The sequence below is a fragment of the Vulpes lagopus genome, chromosome 3 (assembly GCF_018345385.1).
Source record: "Vulpes lagopus strain Blue_001 chromosome 3, ASM1834538v1, whole genome shotgun sequence".
Classification (NCBI taxonomy): Eukaryota; Metazoa; Chordata; class Mammalia; order Carnivora; family Canidae; genus Vulpes; species Vulpes lagopus.
The window spans coordinates 29,036,414-29,056,909 of NC_054826.1; the positions used below are offsets into that span (position 1 = coordinate 29,036,414).

Consider the following 20,496-nt stretch of genomic DNA (forward strand, 5'->3'; position numbering starts at 1 on the left):
CAGACCTCCCGGCGGGACCTCCAATCTCCTGCAGACTAACAGCTGGAGACCTTTGCAAGCCCTTTGTACGTTTGGTGGTCTTTGCTCAGGTATTTGCATTACTTGCCCATTTCCATCAAGGGTTACGCTTCGAATGCCTTTTCCAATTCTCTCCAGTTTCTTCTCTTGCTTACCAAAGAGTTGTTTTTTCTTGTCAGTGTGGTTGCTGGTGATTTCTTGAAATAGTTTTGTAAATTGTAGTTTAAAGTTACCACTTAAAGAAGAAGGTGAACTTTGTCACTGTTAGGATCTGAGCACCCCCTGAGCCAATCTTCCACTCAATATTTTATCCACAACTTCTCTTTCCTGGCTTAAGGACCAGCATGAGCTTATATATTTCTCTTACTCTTCCCTTCTATCACCAGCACAAATTGGCTTATTTTTCAAGGAACCATATTTTACAGAAAGTCAAAGGTTTCTTTGTTTTTTTGTTTTTGTTTTTGTTTTTTTTTTGTTTGTTTGTTTTTTGGGTGGGGGGAGGATTGCCTCCTGAGAATTGCAGGATACCTGGCAAGTGACAACAACAAAGCAATGTTGAAATGTAGCTGCTGGACAGCAGGCTCAGCTCATTTACTGGCTGTTAATATTTCCAGGATACCAGGCCCCGTTTATGAGATTTAAATTTGGGCTCAGCAAAATGCCGCACCTGTACTTGCCATGAGCATTCTGGCTCACTCAAATAATTAAAACTAAGAATTTAAACTGAATGATGTTAAGAATCCAGAGTACCAAGCTGATGAGTACCTGATCTGACCATAAGCCCCAACAGTCCCACACTGTTATAATGGTGGCATCAGGGGAGCCCGGGTGGCTCAGTTGGTTGAGTATGTGCCTTCAGCTCAGGTCATGATCCCAGAGTCCCTGGATGGAGCCTGGCTTGGGGCTGCCTGCTCATTGGGGAGTCCAGAGGGGAGACTGCTCCTCCCTCTGCTCTCACCCTGCTCTTCTCTCTCCCTCTCTCAAATAAACAGAATCTTTATTCTTTTTTAAATTTTTATTTATTTATTTATTCATGAGAGACACACAGAGAGAAAGGCAGAGACACAGGAAGAGGGAGAAGCAGGCTCCATGCAGGGAGAGCAATGTGGGACTCGATCCCAGGTCTCCAGGATCACACCCCAGGCTGCAAGCAGCGCTAAACCGCTGAGCCACCTGGGCCGCCCTAAACAGAATCTTTAAAAAAACAAATAATGGTGGCATCATTTGGAGAATTTTTTTCTTCTATAAAGTAATGAAAACCTCAAGTTGGCAGAAATTTGCTAACTTGGAGACTTGCAGAAGTCAGGAATTAGGTATTGGCATAATGGGGTTAATTCCAGACTAACCTATTGATGTTCACATGACTGTATTAACCTCTCTGTCTTTGCTTCCTTATCTCTCCAGTGGAGGCAGCAAGACGGCCAGGTCTGCCCCATGAGGTGGGGTTCGAGCCTCCTCTTTGTATGTGTATTTGACTTGGAGCTGGTTCCAGGCCTATAGCCGCAGTAAACAGTTACAGAGGCCTCTGGTAATCTTGCTTTGCCCTGCTCCCCGGCCAATGCCAGTCTCTGCCCATTACAACCTTCATATCTGAACAGTTTGGGAATTATTTGGAAACGGCCTTATTTGTACTTTCTACAATCCAGCTAGAATGACAGCCATAAAGATTGCTTTCTGCTTCCTTGAGTTGTTGATTGAAGGGTGTGGGAAACAAAAGCTGAGTTAGTCAAGGGCTTTTTCCCAAGGTTGCTGCAAGCAACACAGGGGTAGTGGGGGCCAGGTGAGGGCCCGGGACTCCTGGGAGCCCAGATGATGCTTCTGCCCTCCCCTGGCTGTTTCCACATAGTGTGTGTGTGTGTGTGTGTGTGTGTGTGTGTGTGTGAGTGTGTGTGTGTGTGTGTGTACTGGGGGTAGATATGAATTATGCAGTCACAATCCTCGCTGAGTGATGATGTCATAAGCTGCCACAAAAATGGATTCAGTGCTGGTGGGGAGAGGGGGATGGAACAGAACAAATGAGAGCCAGTCCCTGGCCTCAGACAGCCTATAGTCAAGAATGCAGAATGTTAGTAAACAAACAAAAGATGGTACTATACAGCAAGGTTCCTTGTAATCCTAATGTTAACTAAGTTCTTGTCTCTTTTTTTAAAAAAATATTTTATTTATTTATTCATGAGAGATACAGAGAGAGAGAGAGAGGTGGAGACACAGGCAGAGGGAGAGGCAGGCCCCATGCAGGGAGCCCGATGTGGGACTGTATCCCAGGACCCCAGGATCATGCCCTGGGCTGAAGGCAGGCACCAAACCGCTGAGCCACCCAGGCATCCCTTTCCTGTGTCTTTGAGATTAAACCAAATTAGCTGGAGTCCTAGCCCTCCTCTATGGGAAGTGTGATGCCCTCTCTGAGTTTCCACAAGCTCCCAGGGACCTCTGTCCTCCCTATGTCCCCATGCCCTGGGTTCCTGCTCTTTCTGAGGCTTGCCTTTTTTTTTTTTTTTTTGGATATTTTTAAAAAAATTATTTATTGAGAGATAGAGAAAGTTTGAGAGAGAGCCAGAGCAGCGGGGAAGGGCAGAGGGGCAGAGGGAGAGGAGAAGCAGGCTCCCCACTGAGCAGGGAGCCTATGTGAGGCTCCATTCCAGGACCCTGAGATCATGACCTGAGCTGAAGGCAGATGCTTAACCAACTGAGCCACCCAGGTACCCCTCTGCAGCTGTTTTGGTTCCAGGCAATTAAAGCTGTCTTTCTTTGTTTTGCCCCCAGAACTCTCCCTCCAGAGGTTTGAGCGCAGCCCCATATACCGATGCCTTGGTGTGTGTGGTTAGTAAGGCAAGCAACAGTAATGTAGATGCTGGCCAGCTCTGGGTCTGGAGGCCTTTGGACCGCAAAGCCCTAAGACCTCCTCTCCGGACACCACCTTCAGGACCTTGGAACTCCATTTGAGTGCTCTGCCCCTTTGCTCTTGGAGTCCACTTTTCTGCCCCTGTGGGCTCCCCCAGGAGTGCAGTTTCCCTCACTTGAGGCAAGGGGATTCCCCACTCTCACTTGTACCTACCTCCTTGCACATTCAAAGGTTCATTAACGTGGTGTGCCAAGGACACACCATCTGCCTTTTGGATTCTATACCATGTACAGCTAGTATTTATTCTCTCCAAGCCAAGTACTTTTTTGAAATAGTCCTTCTTAGGATCTCACCTTTATTGCAAAGGAAAAAACAGAAGAAAAGCTGTGCGATTTCAGCCTATTGTTTCTTCTCCCACCAGCCTCTTCAAAGAAATAATCAGTTTATTTTTTTTTAATAATATTTATTTATGAGAGACACAGAGAGAGAGAGAAAGAGAGGGAGGCAGAGACACAAGCAGAGGGAGAAGCAGGCTCCATGCAGGGAGCCCGACGTGGGACTCAATCCTGGGTCTCCAGGATCACACCCTGCGCTGAAAGCAGTGCTAAACCGCTGAGCCACCCGGGCTGCCCGAAGTAAACAGTTTAAAGATTTATTTTTCCACTGTTGGGGGCCACGCTTCCCCCTTAGAAACACAGAAGCCATTACAGTGAGCTTGAGTCTTAAATTGTTTTCTCACTCAGTTCCATTTATAACATGTCCCACTCATTCATTCAACCATGACACAGATGTTGTAGGGGTTCAACTGGAGGGAGCACTGCTGGGCTGGAGCAATCAGGGTTGACTTCATGGAAGAGGCGGGAACCGATCTGGAACCTCAAGGCAGGGAGAGACAGAATTTAGTTAGAGGAGGACAGAGGGCGGGGCAGGTGGAAAGCGGGAGCGGGGACCGGTGTGTGCAGGGAATCAATAAGGCTCCACGCAATCCACAGGCACTTCTGAGGCTCGGCACGGTTCTGGTCCCGCGCTGGGTCCTGCAGCAACAGACACAGATGATTCCAACCCAGTGTGAGGGATGGGAGAAACACAGGGCTGTCAAGGCCTGAGGTCGGGGTGGGGGTCAGGGTGCTACCTCAAGGGAGAGGAGGAGAGACTGCCCAGGGACAGTAGCATTTACCCGGAGACAGGAAGAATGAGTGGGTGACAGTAAGCGGCAGTGCTTCACGTCCACTGTTTATGCTGCTGCAGTCAAGGAAGAGCCTGGTAAGAAAGTGAGGCAGCCCAACATGGTGAGACCCTAGGGCTGGAGCTGGAAGGAGTGAAGAGTGAGTCTGGGGGGCGGGGGGCAGGGCCTCGTGGGCCCTCGAGGGAGGAGGGCCGGGAGCCTGAGGGCTGTGTGGGGACAGCCCAGAAGTGGCAGGATCCAGATTGGATCTGGGCTCTGGAAGGCACCTGGGTGTGGAGGCTAGATAGAGGGGGGCCAAGTGGGAAGGGGGGGGGGATGCTCAGGAGGGGCTGCTGCACTGCATGGAGCTAAGGGTAGGCGCCTGTGAAGGCAGCCGGTGGGTGAGAGGAGGGACCCTGTGCTAGGGTCCAAGTGGGCAGCAATGGAGCTCAGGACCTCATGCTGAGGAGGCCTAGACAAGGGGCCCTGCAAAGGAGGGCCTCTGAGGCAGATGGGGGGCTGCGGGGGTGGGGCTCTGGGGAGCCGACCTGTGGGTGGCCCAGGGTAAGGCCTCTGCTCTGCACCCACAGGTTTTTTTTTTTTTTTCCTTTTCCCAAGAGCAAAATAAGCCCTACCGAGGGGCTGCTGCCTCCAAGAGAGGTGGGGCATGATTCTCACAGCCAGAAAGTTCACTTTCTCAGTTCTGCTTCAGTCCTTCCAGGAGAAAGCCTCGCTGGGAACTAGGCTGCCTTTAACACCTCTGCCGCTGCCACTCTCCCTTTTTACAGAGAGATCAGGCCTCAGGCTCAGAGCCTTCAGCGGGAGACGGCGTCTAGCCGGGGTTTGAGAGCAATTCCTTGCCTTTATTTTCATGGCTGCTTTCCATTTATGGTAAGTGAAACCAGATTTCCAATTAGGGCAGTGAAACCAAGTTTCGCTTTCAAGCAGAAGCATTTAAGCTAAAGGGAAAAGATGGGCCACCTTTAAGAGTACCCTGCTAATGGTCTGGGTGGTATAGGCATCTGGCAGGACTTGGCAGGCGGGAGGTCGGGAAACTGTGATGGGCAAGAGAGCACGAGGGTTGGAGTCCTTCAGCTGTGCCCGAGTGCTGCCCCACAAATGACAGGCTCTGCTCCCCAGAGTGGGGGTAACAGCCTCTGCCCTCTTGCAGGTGGTCGTCAGGACTGGTTGGCGTCGTGGACGAGAAAGCAGCTTCGGGACTCTTGAGGTACAGCCAGTGAGGGACGAAGGCGGTCCCCGTCCCCATCCTCCTGCTGGGTCACGGCTATGCAGGTACAGGTGGGATTAGAAGCCCGGCCCTGGGGAGACTAGTGTCATTTTATTCCAGGGACTTCTTTGGTTCTTCGAAGAAATTTTGCTCTTGAAAAACAAATCTCTCCGAAGATAAAATATTTAAGATAAGTTGTCCAAACACTACCAAGGTAGACTTTGCACTCCCGAAGTCATGTCAAAAATCAAGCCAAGCCATAGGGAGGTTTTGGACGTGAAGCGGTCGCCAGTGTCAACTCCGCACAGCTCCCGGGCACCGAGGGCAGGGTGACCTGGGCATGGGTCAGCAAGGGGAAGCGGTCCCTCTGCGGCTGGGGAATCGCCGTTGTTGCAAGACTCAGTACTCCGTGCCCCCTGGCTTGGGGGCTTCCTCTTACACACTTTCGGTCTTGGTGGCAGTGGGTGGTTTGAGGGTGTTCTCCTGCCCACTGCCCAAGCCCTGGTGGCCAGGAGCTGGACTGGGCACTGGGCGTCGGCCAGATCCAAAAATGGGATTTCCCTGCGAGCACGTAGTCTCCATAATTTAATTCTCGGTGTTTCCTGGTTGAGTAGCGTCACTCACTAGGAGGTCAGCTGGAAGAGAACAGAACCTTGTTCTCACCTGAGTTCCCAGTGCCTTTCAGGGCCCAGCACTGCCTACGTAAGTGTCAGAGTAAATGGGAAGGGTCAGAAATGTGTGCTTCCTCACTAGGTCCCACAAAGACTAGTTAGAGCATCCTGAGTAATACAGAGCTGGGAGCAGATTAAGACTTGGTCTTTTCTTGCCCCAGTGACCTCATCATTTATAAAAGGGGTAGAAGAAAGAATTCTTTTAAAATGAAAACTTAAAAAAATAAATAAATAAAATGAAAACTTAGGGGCACCTGAGTGGCACAGTGGATTAAGCATCTACCTTTGGCTTAGGCCATGATCCCCGGGTCCTGGGATGGAGCCCCACTTTGGGCTCCCTGCTCAGTGGGGAGTGTGTTTCTCCCCCTCCCTGTGCTGTTCCCTCTGCTTGTGCTCTCTGGCTCTCTCTCTATATTGAATCAATAAATAAAGGCTTTAAAAATAAATAAAATAAAATAAAATAAAATAAAATAAAATAAAATAAAATAAAATAAAATAAAAATTCAGGGGCCCCTGACTGGCTCAGTTGGAAGAGCATACAATTCTTGATCTCGGGGTTGTGGGTTTGAGCCCCACAGTGGGTGTAGAGATGGCTAAAAAATAACTAGACTAAAAAAAAAAGTCAAAATAAATAAAGTGAAAATGTAAACAACTGACACTTGTTCTGAGTTCAGAATCTAAAGCCCTATTTTAGGAGCACTGGTGTGCTTTTATGAACCACCTAAGTCACAGAAGTGTTCCTGTTGTAGTGGAATCTGGGAAGAGGAGGGTTTTGAGTGGTTCCATGGGATGATGGGGCTGGAGAGGGAGTTTGCCCTCTTTCACTTGGAGGAGGTAACTTGACTAAATGCTGGCTGACTGGAGCCTGATTGATTTTCATACCAAACCACCCACGGCTTTGCTCTCGACCTATGTTCAAATCCTGGTTCTGCCACTTGGTGGCCATGGGACCTTAGACGAGTCATTTTGCTTTCTTAAACTTTGGTTTTCTCATCTGTGAAATGGGGATAATGATAGTACCTATATTATGGGGCTGTTATTGGGATTAAATGAATGAATGAGTGTGAAGCCATTAGAACAGTGGCCAGCTCCCACATAGTAGGAGCTCAATACATGTCAGCTTTAATAATCAGTTCCCCGGTTTTCCCTTTCTGTGATAGAGTGAGCTCAGTTCCAAGAACCTAAAAGCCCTGTAAATTATTCTGAGGAATGCCCCCCCCCATGAACTACATTCACTAGGAAACAAAACGCACACAATGATGAGAAAAATTTCAAGGGACAAATGTTGTCATCAGTGAGTTGGAGTCTTTCCTCCTACACAGTCTTGGCAACTTTCGTAAAAGATGCATGGTGTCTCTTCATCAGCCCCAAGCTCCATAACATTCGAGGCTTTCTTGATGTCAAGTGCAGGTGACTTCTGCTTCTCAGCAGGCAAGCTGAAGAGGTTTCCAGAAACTTAGTAGCTATAGCTCTGTTTTTTAAAACAGTCAATGAATTAGAAGTAAATCAGCGATTTATAATTATTGCCTGACAGCAAGGATCATACTTTTTAAAAAAGGATTTATTTATTTATTTATTCATGAGAGAGAGAGAGAGAGAGAGAGAGAGAGAGAGAGAGAGAGGCAGAAACACAGGCAGAGGGAGAAGCAGGCTCCATGCAGGGAGCCCAAAGCGGGACTCGATCCCGGGACTCCAGGATCGCGCCGTGGGCCAAAGACAGGGGCTAAACCGCTGAGCCACTCAGGGATCCCCAAGGATTATACTTTGAAATGTAATATGCTGATTGTGACCATTTGCAGTGAAATCAGCTTATACACCATACATTTTTATGTCCCTAAATTAATAAAATGATTTTTGACCTAAAAAAGGATGGTACATATTTTGGCTTCCCCTTTCATTTTCATCCATCCCACCCTATCTCTTACAAACACAGCAGAATGCTTTCCCCACAGTGTCAGTATTAGAGGAAATTGTAATTTCTACACTAGAAGACTTCCCATTTCCCCTGAGATTTGTTCCCCACGACCACCCACACGTAGGCCTGTCTCCTATCTAAAAACTCAGCTTCTGGCTGGGGAAACCAGGAGAAACCAAAGTCCCAGTATGTGAGGACATTGAGGATCTAGTTTGGGGATCTTCTAGGAATGAGCTCTAACTATGTTCCTGTTAGAGGCACTTCCTAGTTATTCTCCTGAACCTACTAACTGGTCTCTCTAGGAGAAGGGGAAAGGGCTTGGTACACATGCCTCCCTCCCTTTCTGCCTGTCCAAAAGACCAAGGCTTACTGTGAAAATGAGTTCTAGAATTTGAATTTCCTGTGTATATCCTACAACATCAATCTCCACTCTATAGCGGAGGAAACAGTAAGTGGCATCCTGCATGGGATTACACTGTAGAGGCCATTCCTTCAAAAGCATTTTGCTTTCTTTTGTTCTCAGCACCTGCTCCATGCCAGGCACTGACTACACAATGGCAAGCAAGACCCATCTGTGTTTTTCTGGAGCATGGGTGTCCTTATCTGTATAATGGGAATAACAATCATGTAATAATGACTCGGCCCTTCTAAGGGGGTTGTGTGGGGATTAGATGAGCTAATGGATGTGAAAGTGCTTTATAAAATATTAAAGCCTCCTATAAATACAAGAATGACCAGGTATAGCATGAAAGAAGGAGGCTCGGTTTTCTGCACCATTTCCTTCATGATAATAAAACAACCACCACCAATTTTGCAGCACCCACTATGTGCCAGCCGTTTTACTTCAAGACCACCCAGTCATCCCAACAACCCCACTGGCAGCTGAACAACTTCCTACAGGGGCAGCGCACCTTGCCCTGGGTCATAGGCAAGTATGTGGCGGAGCCAGGCTGGAGCCAGCTCAGCTAGATGGTTTCCCTTTTGCCAGACCCTCCATGGGGCAGGGCCTGGGTATCTAGGAAAGAAGGGTCAACGGAAGACCAAAGGTTGAATAGAGAAAGAAGAGGTAGGTGCATTTCCCCGTGGATCACACAGACAAAGCTGAGGCCCAGGGGCTCCAGGGAAGTTCTCAGAAAAGAGACAGGAACTAGCAACCAGGGACAATGACTTAAGGGTTTTGTAAGTTTCTAAACCACTATGACTTCCCCTTATTAGTTCTTACATTATTCAGGCCTCTTGCCTATGGGAAAGAGCAATGAGATGTATCCTTCGGTCTATTCATATTTATTAAGCATCTACTCTGGTGCCAGGCAGGCCCAGGAGACGGGCCAGGGACATCTCTTTAGAGGCAGGAAGAAGGGGGTGCTGTTGACGAGTCCTGTTCCATACCAACTGTGGTTGAGGACGAGAAGCCCAACGGACCAAGAACGCAGGGGTAGCTGGAACAACAAAAAGTCTCTAGGGTCATCAGGAAAGAAGAAAAGGGGAACACAGGGACATGGGGCTGAGCTGGTCCTGAGATGGATTGGAGCAAGAAAGGAGAGGACTTGGCCCTGTCCCTACAGGAGGCGGTCACAGCGCTGAGTTCAGGGCCTGGGCTGGGCTGTGTCCTCCCTGGCCCTCCAGGCCCTGGAGTTCCTCTTCCTCCTCCCTCCTCCCTCCCCCTGCTTCAGAGAGGCCCACCCGCATTCTTGGGGAATCATAGGCTAAAAATAAAGTCACCACCAGACTCTGGGTCCAGGGAAAAGGTTCAACAGGAGTCCTGTGGACAGCAGGTTGGGGCTGGTCCAGCGGATGGAAGGGAGGACAGCTACAGGTCCTGAGACCCCCATCTGGTGATGCGAATGATCCCGCCCACCCCAAAGCTGGCCCTTTGGGAGCCAGGCCTTTTACCCTTCAGCTCCGTGACCTTCTATGGCTGGGGCTATTTGATCCCAAGCAATGTCACTGTGCCTGCCGGAGAGAGATAGAACATGAGGCAAAAAATAGCTTCACCCCCTTGCAATATTCCTACCCATAACGGGACAGGGTGAGTCTTTATCAGTCCAAAGGCACACTCCCACTGAAGCAAAGGTGCTTTTCTGGGAAGGCAAACCCCGTGACTCCTCAGCCCAGAGAGGACTCCGTGGGGTTCTCATTACTGACGGCATAGTTGGAATCCTTTGGATGGGAGTGTGGCTTTAGGGCAGACCGCAGAGATGGGAGTGGGCTGATGTCAACCAGCAGCACCAATCTGTCATCTAAGGAGCCTTGGTGGGTCTTAGCTGTCCTTTACCCTCCAGCCTGTGTTACTAACAAATGTTAAGGCCACTCCCAAAATATACTTGATGTATTCAAGGAATGTCATTCCAACCAAGTCATTGCCTGGATTTTTGTGAACAGGAATCCAGAGGCTGGAAGACCCTCCCTGGCTCTGTGTTAATTTTATATGTGACTATAAAGAGACTACAGCTCCAGGGTCAGGCACCCTGGAGTCTCTAATGATATTAATAACAGCACAAGCTACCGTGAACCAAACACTGCTGCAGTGCCACGTATTGTGATCACAGCTTTACGTGGATTACCTTGTTAAACCCTTGTATATTGCTGTTTCACACCCATTGGACAAGTGGGAAAAATGAGACATGGAGAGATTAAGTTGTTTTCCCATTTTCACACACATCATGAGCTCCTAGGAGCCCAGGTCTGGCGAGTCTACATCACTCTGACTTCAGATAGTTCTGTTTCACATGCAGGGAGATGGAAAAGGAGGCCACAAAGCCAGTGGCAAAAGTCCCCAAAACATTTTGGAGAGCTGCCATCATGTCCTGTCCACTGTGGTGACCGCAGCACTGCCAGTCCCCACAATACACGTGAGCCACCCCAACCTCTGCAGATGCCCTTCCCTCTGCCTCAAATGCACTTCCCTCCCCACTGACTCTGGCCGGGCTCCTGCTCACCTGCAGGTCTCAGCTTCATCCCTGTCCTCAGGGAAGCTGGACTGGCCAGCTGTGTTCTCACCACACCATGTACCTCTGTTTACTAGGCTTCAGCACAGATGCTGAGGAATACGCACGCAATGGAGTCATTTGCGGCTAGTTGCTCTCTCTGACTAGAATGGAAGCTCCAGGAGGGCAGGAACTGTGTGGGTCTTGTTCACCAAGGTTATTTCTATGACTCAGCACAGACCCTGGCTCAGGTGAGGTGCTCAGGAGGTATTTTGGAATGAGGAAGCAAGGAACAGGCCAATGAATGATTTATTGAGTGTTGACTAAATGACCCCAAACAGTGATTGCAAATGGAGCTAGCTGAGCTGGAAATAATGACAGCCCAGGCACACACACACACACAGACACACACACAGACACACACACAGACACACAGACACACACACACACACACACACACACGGTGGTGGGAGGGTGAGCTGTGGGCAACAGGCTGCCACGAGATACATAGCTTTGTTGGAGGTGGTGTCAGAGAAGGACAGGGTGGGCCTGGAGGATCCTTAATGAACCAGATCACTGGAAGACTCTGTCCAGTTGTGAAATACTTTGACTTGATGTGAGGATGGGCTGGCCTCCTAGATGTTAACCTTTCAAGGTCATTCTCCTGAGGCCCTCCTTGTTTCCTTGAACAATCAATCAGAGTACATCCCACCATATGGGTTCTGAAACTTGTGAGGAAACAACTGTATAAAATTGCTTTGAAATGGTTCTGGTGGAAGCTTCTGTCAGTGGTTAATTCTGGAAGGTGGGATTCCTGAGGGCTTTCGCTTCTACACACATTTCTGTAATGATTGAATTCTTCCTCCCTCCTCCCCCCCTTCCTTCCTTCCTTTCCAACAGAAATGTGTTAGCTTTGTGTGCAGAGCAACAAAGCCAGGTTACTTAGGATGCCTTCAAATATTTAGAGGGTGGAAGGTGGCTCCTCTTTAAGAAGTTTTTGGTTGCAGAGAATGAGGAAAAAGGAGGCAGGAGGGACTGGCAGTGAGTGGCTGGGTTAGAATGACAGTATCATTGATCACTATTTTTTTCTCATTTTTTAAATTCACCTTAAGTAAAATTGACTTTTAGGTACATTTCTATGAATTTTAGCCTATGTGTAGATTGGTGTAACCACCAAGTCAATCAGGATACAAATCAGGTCCATGAGCCCAAAACCCACCTGGAGGTGCCCCTCTGCAGACCTACAACTCCCGCCCCCTACACACACACACACACACACACACTGATTTGCTCTCCATTGCTCTGGCTTTGTCTTTCCAAGAATGGCTTGGAAATGGGATCCTGTAGCATGGAACCTGCTGAGACGGGCTAATTTCCCATTCATTCAGTTGTTGTGTGCATTGATCGTTTGCACCTTTTTCCTTTCTTCTGAGTAGCTTTCTAAGAGAATGGACTAACCACAGTTTGTTTACCCGTTCACCCCTTGAAGGACATCTGCGTTGCTTCTAGTTGGGGGGTGATTATAAATAGAGCTGCTACACACATTTGTGTGCAGGTTTCATATGAACCTAAGTTTTCATTTCTCTAGGGTAATCGCCTAGGAATGGGGTTGCTGGGGTTGCTGAGTCATATAGTGAGTGTAGGGTTAGCTCTTTTTTTTCTTTTTTTCTTTTTTATAGGCTTAGCTTTGTAAAAAAAAAAAAAAACTGCCAAACTGTTTTCCAGAGTGCCTGTATCACTTCACATTCCCTCCAGCCATGTGTGAGGATTATGGTTTCTCCAAATCTTGCTAACACTTGGTATTGTCAGGTTTTTTTTTAAGCCATTCTAATAAATGTGCAGTGGTGTCTCAGCATGGTTTTGTTTTGCATTTCTCTGATAGCTAATGCTGGCGAATATCTTCTTACATGCTTATTTGCATCGTATATCCTCTTTGGTGAAATATCTGGTCGAGTCTTTGGTCCATTTCCTAACTGGGTTGTTATTTTCTTACTGTTGAGTTTTGAGAGTTCTCTTTATATTCTGAATATAAGCCTTCTGTCAGATACGTGATTTGCAAATATTTTCTTCCAGACTGTAACTTGTCTGTTCATTCTCTTAACAGTGTTTCTCACAGAACAAACTTTTCCAAACAGAAACAAATTCTTTGGGATCTCTGGGTGGTGCAGCGGTTTGGTGCCTGCCTTTGGCCCAGGGCGCGATCCTGGAGACCTGGGATCAAGTCCCACGTCGGGCTCCCGGTGCATGGGGCCTGCTTCTCCCTCTGCCTGTGTCTCCGCCTCTCTCTCTCTCTCTCTCTGTGTGACTATCATAAATAAATAAAAATTAAAAAAACAAACAAATTCTTCTTGGAGCAGAATTGACATACAGTGTGATATTAACTTCAGGTGTACAACATCGTGTTTCGACAACTCTATACAATACTCAGTGCTCACCATTGCCACCATACGGCATTATTTCAATATTATTGGCTATATTCCCTGTGCTGTACTTTTTATCCTTGTGGCTTGTTTATATTATTTTTTAAAGATATTTATTTATTCATGAGAAACAGAGAGAGAGAGGCAGAGGGAGAAGCAGGCTCTATGCAGGGAGCCCGATGTAGGACTGGATCCTGGGTCTCTAGGATCATGCCCTGGGGTGAAGGCGGTGCTAAACCGCTGAGCCACCCAGACTGCCCTGTTTGTATCATAAAAAAAAAGTTTGTACCTCTTAATTTCCTTTCTAATTTTGATGAAAATTTGACCAATTTTTTCTTTCATTGATTGTATGTTCGACTTTTCGCCTAACATTATCATATTTTCTTAACATTCTCATTTTGGGGATCACTCACTTTCTTTATGCCGGCCTGAGAAGCCCACATTGCTTAAGTCACTTAATCCTCACTGTTATCCTATGAGGTTGGCACTATTTTTATATAACCTTATATTACAGATGAAGAAACTGAGGCAACAGAGAGCTTAAATAATTTGCCCAAGGGTCACCAGCAGAACTGGGATTCCGACGAAGGTTTCCAGGACTTCAGAACCCACCCTGCTCACCACTTGGATCAGATTGAAATTCTGCCTGTGGAATGTCTCATTGGAACATCATCAGAGCAAGGAAACCAGTAACATTTGCTCCTACTTGTCATTCAGTTCTTAGCTTAAATGTCACCTCCTGAGGGAGATCTTCCTTGGCCACTCCATCTAAAATAGGCTCTCTCCCCACGTGCCCTCTTCTCCCTCACTCTCTCTCTTAACTGAGAATGAGTATCTTCAAGGCACGTCTCATTATCTCAAATGTGTTAATTTTCTTCAATTATGTGTTTTCCTCTACATAATTTGTTTCTTTCCCAATAGAAGGTCAGCTAGGTGAGAGCAAGACCTTATCTTTTCTGTTATATCTCTAACTTTTAGCCTAGAGTCTGGCACAGAGTGAGTGCTCACCAAATACTTGCTAGAGGATGTTAGTGGATGGATAAATGGATGGATGGATGGATGGATGGATGGATGGATGGATGGACTGCCTCAGTGGGGGAATTTGGTTTCTCAAGGAGAGAAATGCAACCTTGGAACAAATCAGGTTCTGACTAGAAGAAATCGAAAGGCATCTTCCATATGAACACACCTGTTTGTGTGTATAGACAACATGTAAAGCATTTGCTTTAAAAAAAAAATAGAATATATACGTGTATATGCTAGTACATATCTAGATTATCTCCGGAAAGATACAAAAGAAACTGGCATAGGGCTGGGTGGTCAGGATACCAGAGACAGAACGAGGTTCACTTTTCACTAATATGCTCTGTTTTTATTTTATTTTTTACCATGTGCGTGTATTCCATATCCAGAACATATATCTCATTTTAGAATAATCACACAATCTGATTTCTTTCCCCTGGAAGTTCGGGCAGCAAAGCAAGTCAAGAGGTTAATCAGAGGAGGTTGTTCCGAAGACAATTAACACCTTTTCTCCAACCAGAAGCTTAATTGTAGGAGCTGAAGCAAGGTAAGTGTTAAAGCAGAAAAGATTTCATGAGAGTAGATAGGCAGGCAACATTTATTGAGTCATTATCAATGAGCAAGGCTTATTAATTAGTTTTTTTTATAAAATATGTACTTATCATGGGGTGCTGGGCAGCTCAGTCAGTTAGCCATCTGACTCTTGAGCTCAGCTTAGGTCTTTTTTTTTTTTTTTCTTTTTTTTTCAGCTTAGGTCTTGATCTCATGGTTGTGAGTTCGAGCCCTGCTGGGCATGGACCCTACTTATAAGAAAAAAAAAAATGTGTGGTCATTGAGACAACTCAAATTTAAAAACCTATCTGAAGCAAAACTAACACCCCCCAGTCCAACTTCTTTGACACACTGTAATTAGAAATTTGATTTTCCTACTTTTCTTTGCTTAAACAAGTATTCAGGGTGATTTGGAGACACTTATTCTGTTTTCCATGAAATTAGGCATTATTCATTCATATCCTTTTTTGGCTTTCCACGGTTTAGAGAGAATTGTAATTTGGCACACATGAACCTACTTCATTGATTTTAATAGCTACATAATATGCAACTATATTGGTGCAATCAGGGTGTTTCTAAGTTCTTGTTATACAAGAATGTTGTGGTGTCTATTCTTGTGTATTTCACTATGTATTATTGTTTTCATTTCTGAAAATTGTCACTTTTTTGGTGGGGGAGTGTAGGCTCCATACCCAATGTGGGGCTTGAACTCACAACCCTGAGATCAAGAGTTGCATGCTCTACCAACTGAGCCAGCCAGGCACCCCACATGTTTATTTATTGTCATAAAATTTTTCAAATTTTTTCCTAAAAGGTGTAATTTTTTTACAACGGGTATGGTAGTGTTGGTTTTCCTCTGCCTTCATCAGCCATGAATGTTACCAATATTTTTCCTGTTTGCCAGGATTAGGAGATTTATGGGGGCTGATTATTTAATTTTCATTTCCCTGCTTAGACATATGTGTGTTGACCATTTTAGTTTCTTCTTCTGTGCACTGTTTGTGATCTTTGCCCATTTTCCCATTGGGTCATCTGTATTTTTCCAGTTTATTTGTTGGAGCATGTTCACGCTAGGGATGGTAAGTCTTTGTTATATGAAGTTTAAATATTTTCTCCCACACTCTCATTTATCTTTTGGCCTCATTTGTAATGGCTTTTGTTATACAGAAGTTAACATTTTTTCCTGTGATCAGATCTTTCTATTTTTTCCTTCCCAGTTATTAATAACCACAGATGTTTCCATAACCCAGTGGTTTTCGTACCGTACTCCTGACCTTCGGGGTCTGTGGGGAAAACGGATGTCAGGGGGTGGGGTGAGCAGGGCTGCTGGCCTTGAGGTGCTTGCCACTGTTCCTTCCCCTGTTGTCATTGATCGTTCACATGTTACCACCAATACTGCAGTAGAGAAGGGCTGGAGGTATTGGGTAAAATATTGAACTTCCCTGGGCCTGAGTTTATTTATTTATTTATTTTTATAAATTTTTATTTATTTATGATAGTCACACACAGAGAGAGAGAGAGAGGGAGAGACATAGGCAGAGGGAGAAGCAGGCTCTATGCACCGGGAGCCCGACGTGGGATTCGATCCTGGGTCTCCAGGATCATGCCCTTGGCCAAAGGCAGGCGCTAAACCGCTGCGCCACCCAGGGATCCCTGGGCCTGAGTTTAATATCCTGAGGATTTAAAAAAAAAGTATTTATTCATGAGAGACACAGAGAAAGACATAAAGACATAGGGAGAGGGAGAAGCAGACTCTCTGTGGGGAGCCTATGTGGGACTTTCCCAGGACCACGGATCATGATCCGAGACAAAGACAGACGCTCAGCCACTGAGCCACCCAGGCGTCCTAATATCCTGAGGATTTAAACAGTGCCTGCCCCAACCATGGTGTTGAGACTCCACTGAACTGACCCATGGAAAGCCACTGCTTAACTAGCACTTACCATGTGCCCACGAGTGTGCTAGGCAATGTACATACCTATGTTGTCACCCCATCCCTATGAGCCATCTGAGAGGTCAGCAGGATTATCTTGGTCTCGCAGAGGAGAAAACTGAGGCCCAGGAACTCAAGTTACTTGCCTAAAGGCACAAGAGTAGCAAGTAATTGAGCCAAGATTTGCACCTTGGTTTCTAGGAGACTTCAAGGTCCTGAGTCTTCTCTTACCTACTCTCTACCACATAGATGTTAATTGAGTACCTACTCTGTTCCTGCCCAGTGCTGGGCATTGGGGAGTCCAGCGGTGAATATGACAGTATCATTCTCTTGTTGCTGGCAGTCTACTGGGTGAGGTAGTTGTGAACAACTAGACAACTTCAAATTGTGGGTCCCTGCACTTATGAGCTTTGCGGTGAGAGACAATATGGTGGTGGCTCTTCTTGACTGAGGGATCAGAAGAGGCCTTTCTGAGAAAACTCTACTTGCCCTAAGACATAAAGAATGAGTAAGAGCTGGCCAGTTGCAAACTGCACCCCATCAATTGGGTGGGCTCCTTGGCAGGCTCCAAGCATGAGTAGAAGGTCAATATGGTGGGAAAGCAATCTGTGCCAGGTCTGGGGTAGAAAGAGGGAGAGGTCAGGGGATGCCAGAGCATGTGAGGCCTCTGCGGGTTGAGATGAAAAGCTTGGAGTTTATTCTGAAGGCATTGGAAAGTCATGGAAGTTCTAAGAGAGGAAATGCTACAATGTGACTGACTGTGCTTTAAAACACCTTTCTGCAGACATGTGTGCACTCTGTGATAAAGTAGGTCTACTCCTAGGTAGGTACCCAACAGAAGTGCATGCTTATAGGCACTGGAGACAAAAATATTGACAAGCACACTCTTTGTCATAGCTGCAAATTATAAACCACTGAAATGCCTCCCATACTTGACTGAATAAATATTGATATAGATGATAGAATATTATATGGCAATGAAAAAGAACACATTAGAATGGTACGTAATGAATGCTGTGGATGTGTCTGACAAAAGCAGTGATACAGGAATTGAGGCAGCTATAAAATAGTACACGTGGTATTAACCCATGTTTATAGAGCTCAGAAGCAGGCAAAACTAATCTGGGGTTAGAAGTCAGGGGAGTGGTTATCCTGGAGAGGAAACAAGGGTTTCCAGGGTGCTGCTGGTGTTCTGCTTTCGAGCCAGGTACCGGTTACACAGGTGTGTTCAGTTCATCAAGCTTAACACTTAGGATTTGTGCGTGACTCTGCTCGTACGTTCCACTCTGGCCAGTCTGTGGGTGTTGAACTTGGAAAGAGGCAGGTGCGGTCTGGGGGAGATGAGGTAGGCCTATTGCAGCAGGATCCAGGTGAGTGACAATTGGTCTGGAGGGGTGGCAGTGGCAATGGAGATTTGAGAATGGGTTGGAGACACACACTGGAGAGGAAGCCATGGCACTGGTGATATTAGAGATATATGGATGTACAGTACGATTTCTTTCTTTCTTTTTAAAGATTTTATTTATTTATTCATGAGAGAGAGAGGCAGAGACACAGGCAGAGGGAGAAGCAGGCTCCATGCAGGGAGCCCGACGTGGGACTCTATCCCGGGGCCCCAGGATCAGGCCCTGGGCTGAAGGCGGCGCTAAACCGCTGAGCCACCCGGGGCCGCCCTACAGTACGATTTCATTTGGACAAAGAAAAGATCTTCTGCTGCTTAAAAGAATGTCTTTTTTACAAAGCACGTTCAGTTTCCTTATCTCATTCCACTTAACTTCATGACAAAAATTCTTCAAAAAAATTTTTTGAGTATAGTTGACACATAATGTTACATTAGTTGCAGATGTACAACATAGTGATTTAACTTCTCTATATGTTATGCTACGCTCACCACAAGTGTAGCTACCATCTGTCACCACAGGACGCTGTTACAATATCATTGACTGTATTCCCAACGCTGTGCCTTTTATTCCCCCTAAAGCCTTATCTGTATATGAGGCATGGCAGGGGGCTGGGTGGGCGGAATGTTTCTTTGTGTAGAAAGCAGAGATATATTCACGTGTTTGCTGCTACATGAACGTGCTATGTTTATATATTATAAGAGTGGGCCCTGGACTATGAGGCTGGCTGACCCGCAGAGGGCATCCGCTGTGTTGGAGTGGCTGGTTGAGGTTCTGGATTTGGCTCTCAGTGCAGGGGAACTGAGCTAAGAGGTTCTAGGACCTAAGTGTGTGCGGAGAGAAGCTTTCAGAGAGCCTTTGGCCCCTGGGACAGGCCACAGTGCAGAAACATGGGCCCTAATACCATTTGATTCCATGTGTCCCTGCCTCTCCCTGAAGAGCATGGATCACATCTTGCCCCTCCTGCACCTTCCAAAACTCCCCATTACCCTCAGGCTGGAGTTCTTGGGCTAGCCAGGCAGAAGCCCTTACCATTTCTGCAGCCTCATCTTTCACTTTTTTTTATCAGATTCTCCATGTTCCAGACACAAGGGGCTCTCTTTCCTCCTGCTGAATGCTCTACGTTCTCTCCTATTTCCAGGTTTTAGTGCCATCTGTTTCCTCTGCCTGGGAAACTTAGTCCCTCTCGTTCACTCTTCATCGGGCTGAGCACTACACATCCTTCACGTATCAGCTTCATCAACTGTTTTCAGGAAGGCTTCCCCATTGTCTGAACAGGATGAACCCTGAACTGTTCACCTTAGGCAATCCAGCACTGCCGGATGCGACCTTCGCAGCCCCTCGTGGTAGGTCTCATTCAGTGTCTTGCCTTAGCCACCAGGCTGTGAGCTCCAGGAACTGAGTTCCGTGCTCAGCACAGGGACAGTAGACGGACTTTTCCCATGCCCTCCCAGACCAAGGACCGTGCCCTGCTCCCTGGCAGCAGATGTCAGACATGTCCTCACAGCCATGTTCTTCCCTTGCCTTCTGGGATAAACTCGAGACCCAGCCAATGACTGTGAAACTGGGCATCCTTCATTCATACCCCCAAACCCAGTGTCCACTGTGCACTCAGGGACTTATCCTTGTGTTTATAAAATCCTCTGAAAATGCTCATGACCATGACTGACCCACACCTACTTCTGTCAACAGAAAGTTTGGACATAGTTTATAAGCAGATTAAAGCCCCAACATGGACCCGACCCCTTGCAAGAACCATTTGAAGGTCAAACTCACTGGGGCCAGCTCAAGCTGAAATAATGTAAAACCATGAAGGCATCCAACAACAAGTTGGATAATGACTCTGGAAGAGGCAATGGTCATAGAGCATGAAGGCAGTAAAACACTGTGTCACAAAGCCTTAAGGGTATGAGTACCTTTTGTTTTAGCAATTGCACCTCTAGGGGTTTATTATAATAAAATGCTGCATGGAACAGAGATGAATTTATGAGATATCTACTACAGTGTTGCTTATCATAGTGGAAAATGGAAATAATCTAGATAGCCAACAACAGGAGATTTGTTAAAAGCAAAAATTCAGACAGTTCCCTGCCACCATTAAAAATGATGTTGTACCTGTTACGTTACTGACATGGAATTATGTCTATGACACATGTGTGTGTCAAGAGCTCTTCAGTGACAAGTGACAGACTCTATCTCAAAATAGAAAAAACAAAGGGAGAATTTATTGGTTTATGGAATCCAATGGAGAGTTGGACCACCGAGGTTGAGAAAGGACCATGGTGTGACCAAACCTTAAAAACAACTGGGGAAAAAAAAACTGGAATGTAGGACTGAGACAGTTCCAGGATTCCCCCTCTGTCTGCTATGTTTGCCTCTCCCCATCTCCAGACTCACTTTCT

The 20,496-nt window shown here is 46.5% G+C and overlaps 1 long non-coding RNA gene across 5 annotated transcripts; it reads left to right on the forward strand.

Moving 5' to 3' along the window:
• Positions 1–20,071, forward strand: LOC121486610. 5 transcript variants are annotated; one of them, XR_005986693.1, is made up of 7 exons: positions 13–89; positions 1,423–1,546; positions 4,814–4,916; positions 5,197–5,318; positions 8,657–8,771; positions 13,701–14,756; positions 19,236–20,071. It is a non-coding gene; the product is annotated as an uncharacterized LOC121486610 (long non-coding RNA). The 5 variants fall into 5 exon arrangements; XR_005986692.1 differs by lacking the exon at positions 1,423–1,546 and having other exon boundaries at positions 1–89; XR_005986691.1 differs by lacking the exons at positions 13–89; positions 1,423–1,546 and having other exon boundaries at positions 4,651–4,916.
• Positions 20,072–20,496: the final 425 nt, after the last annotated feature.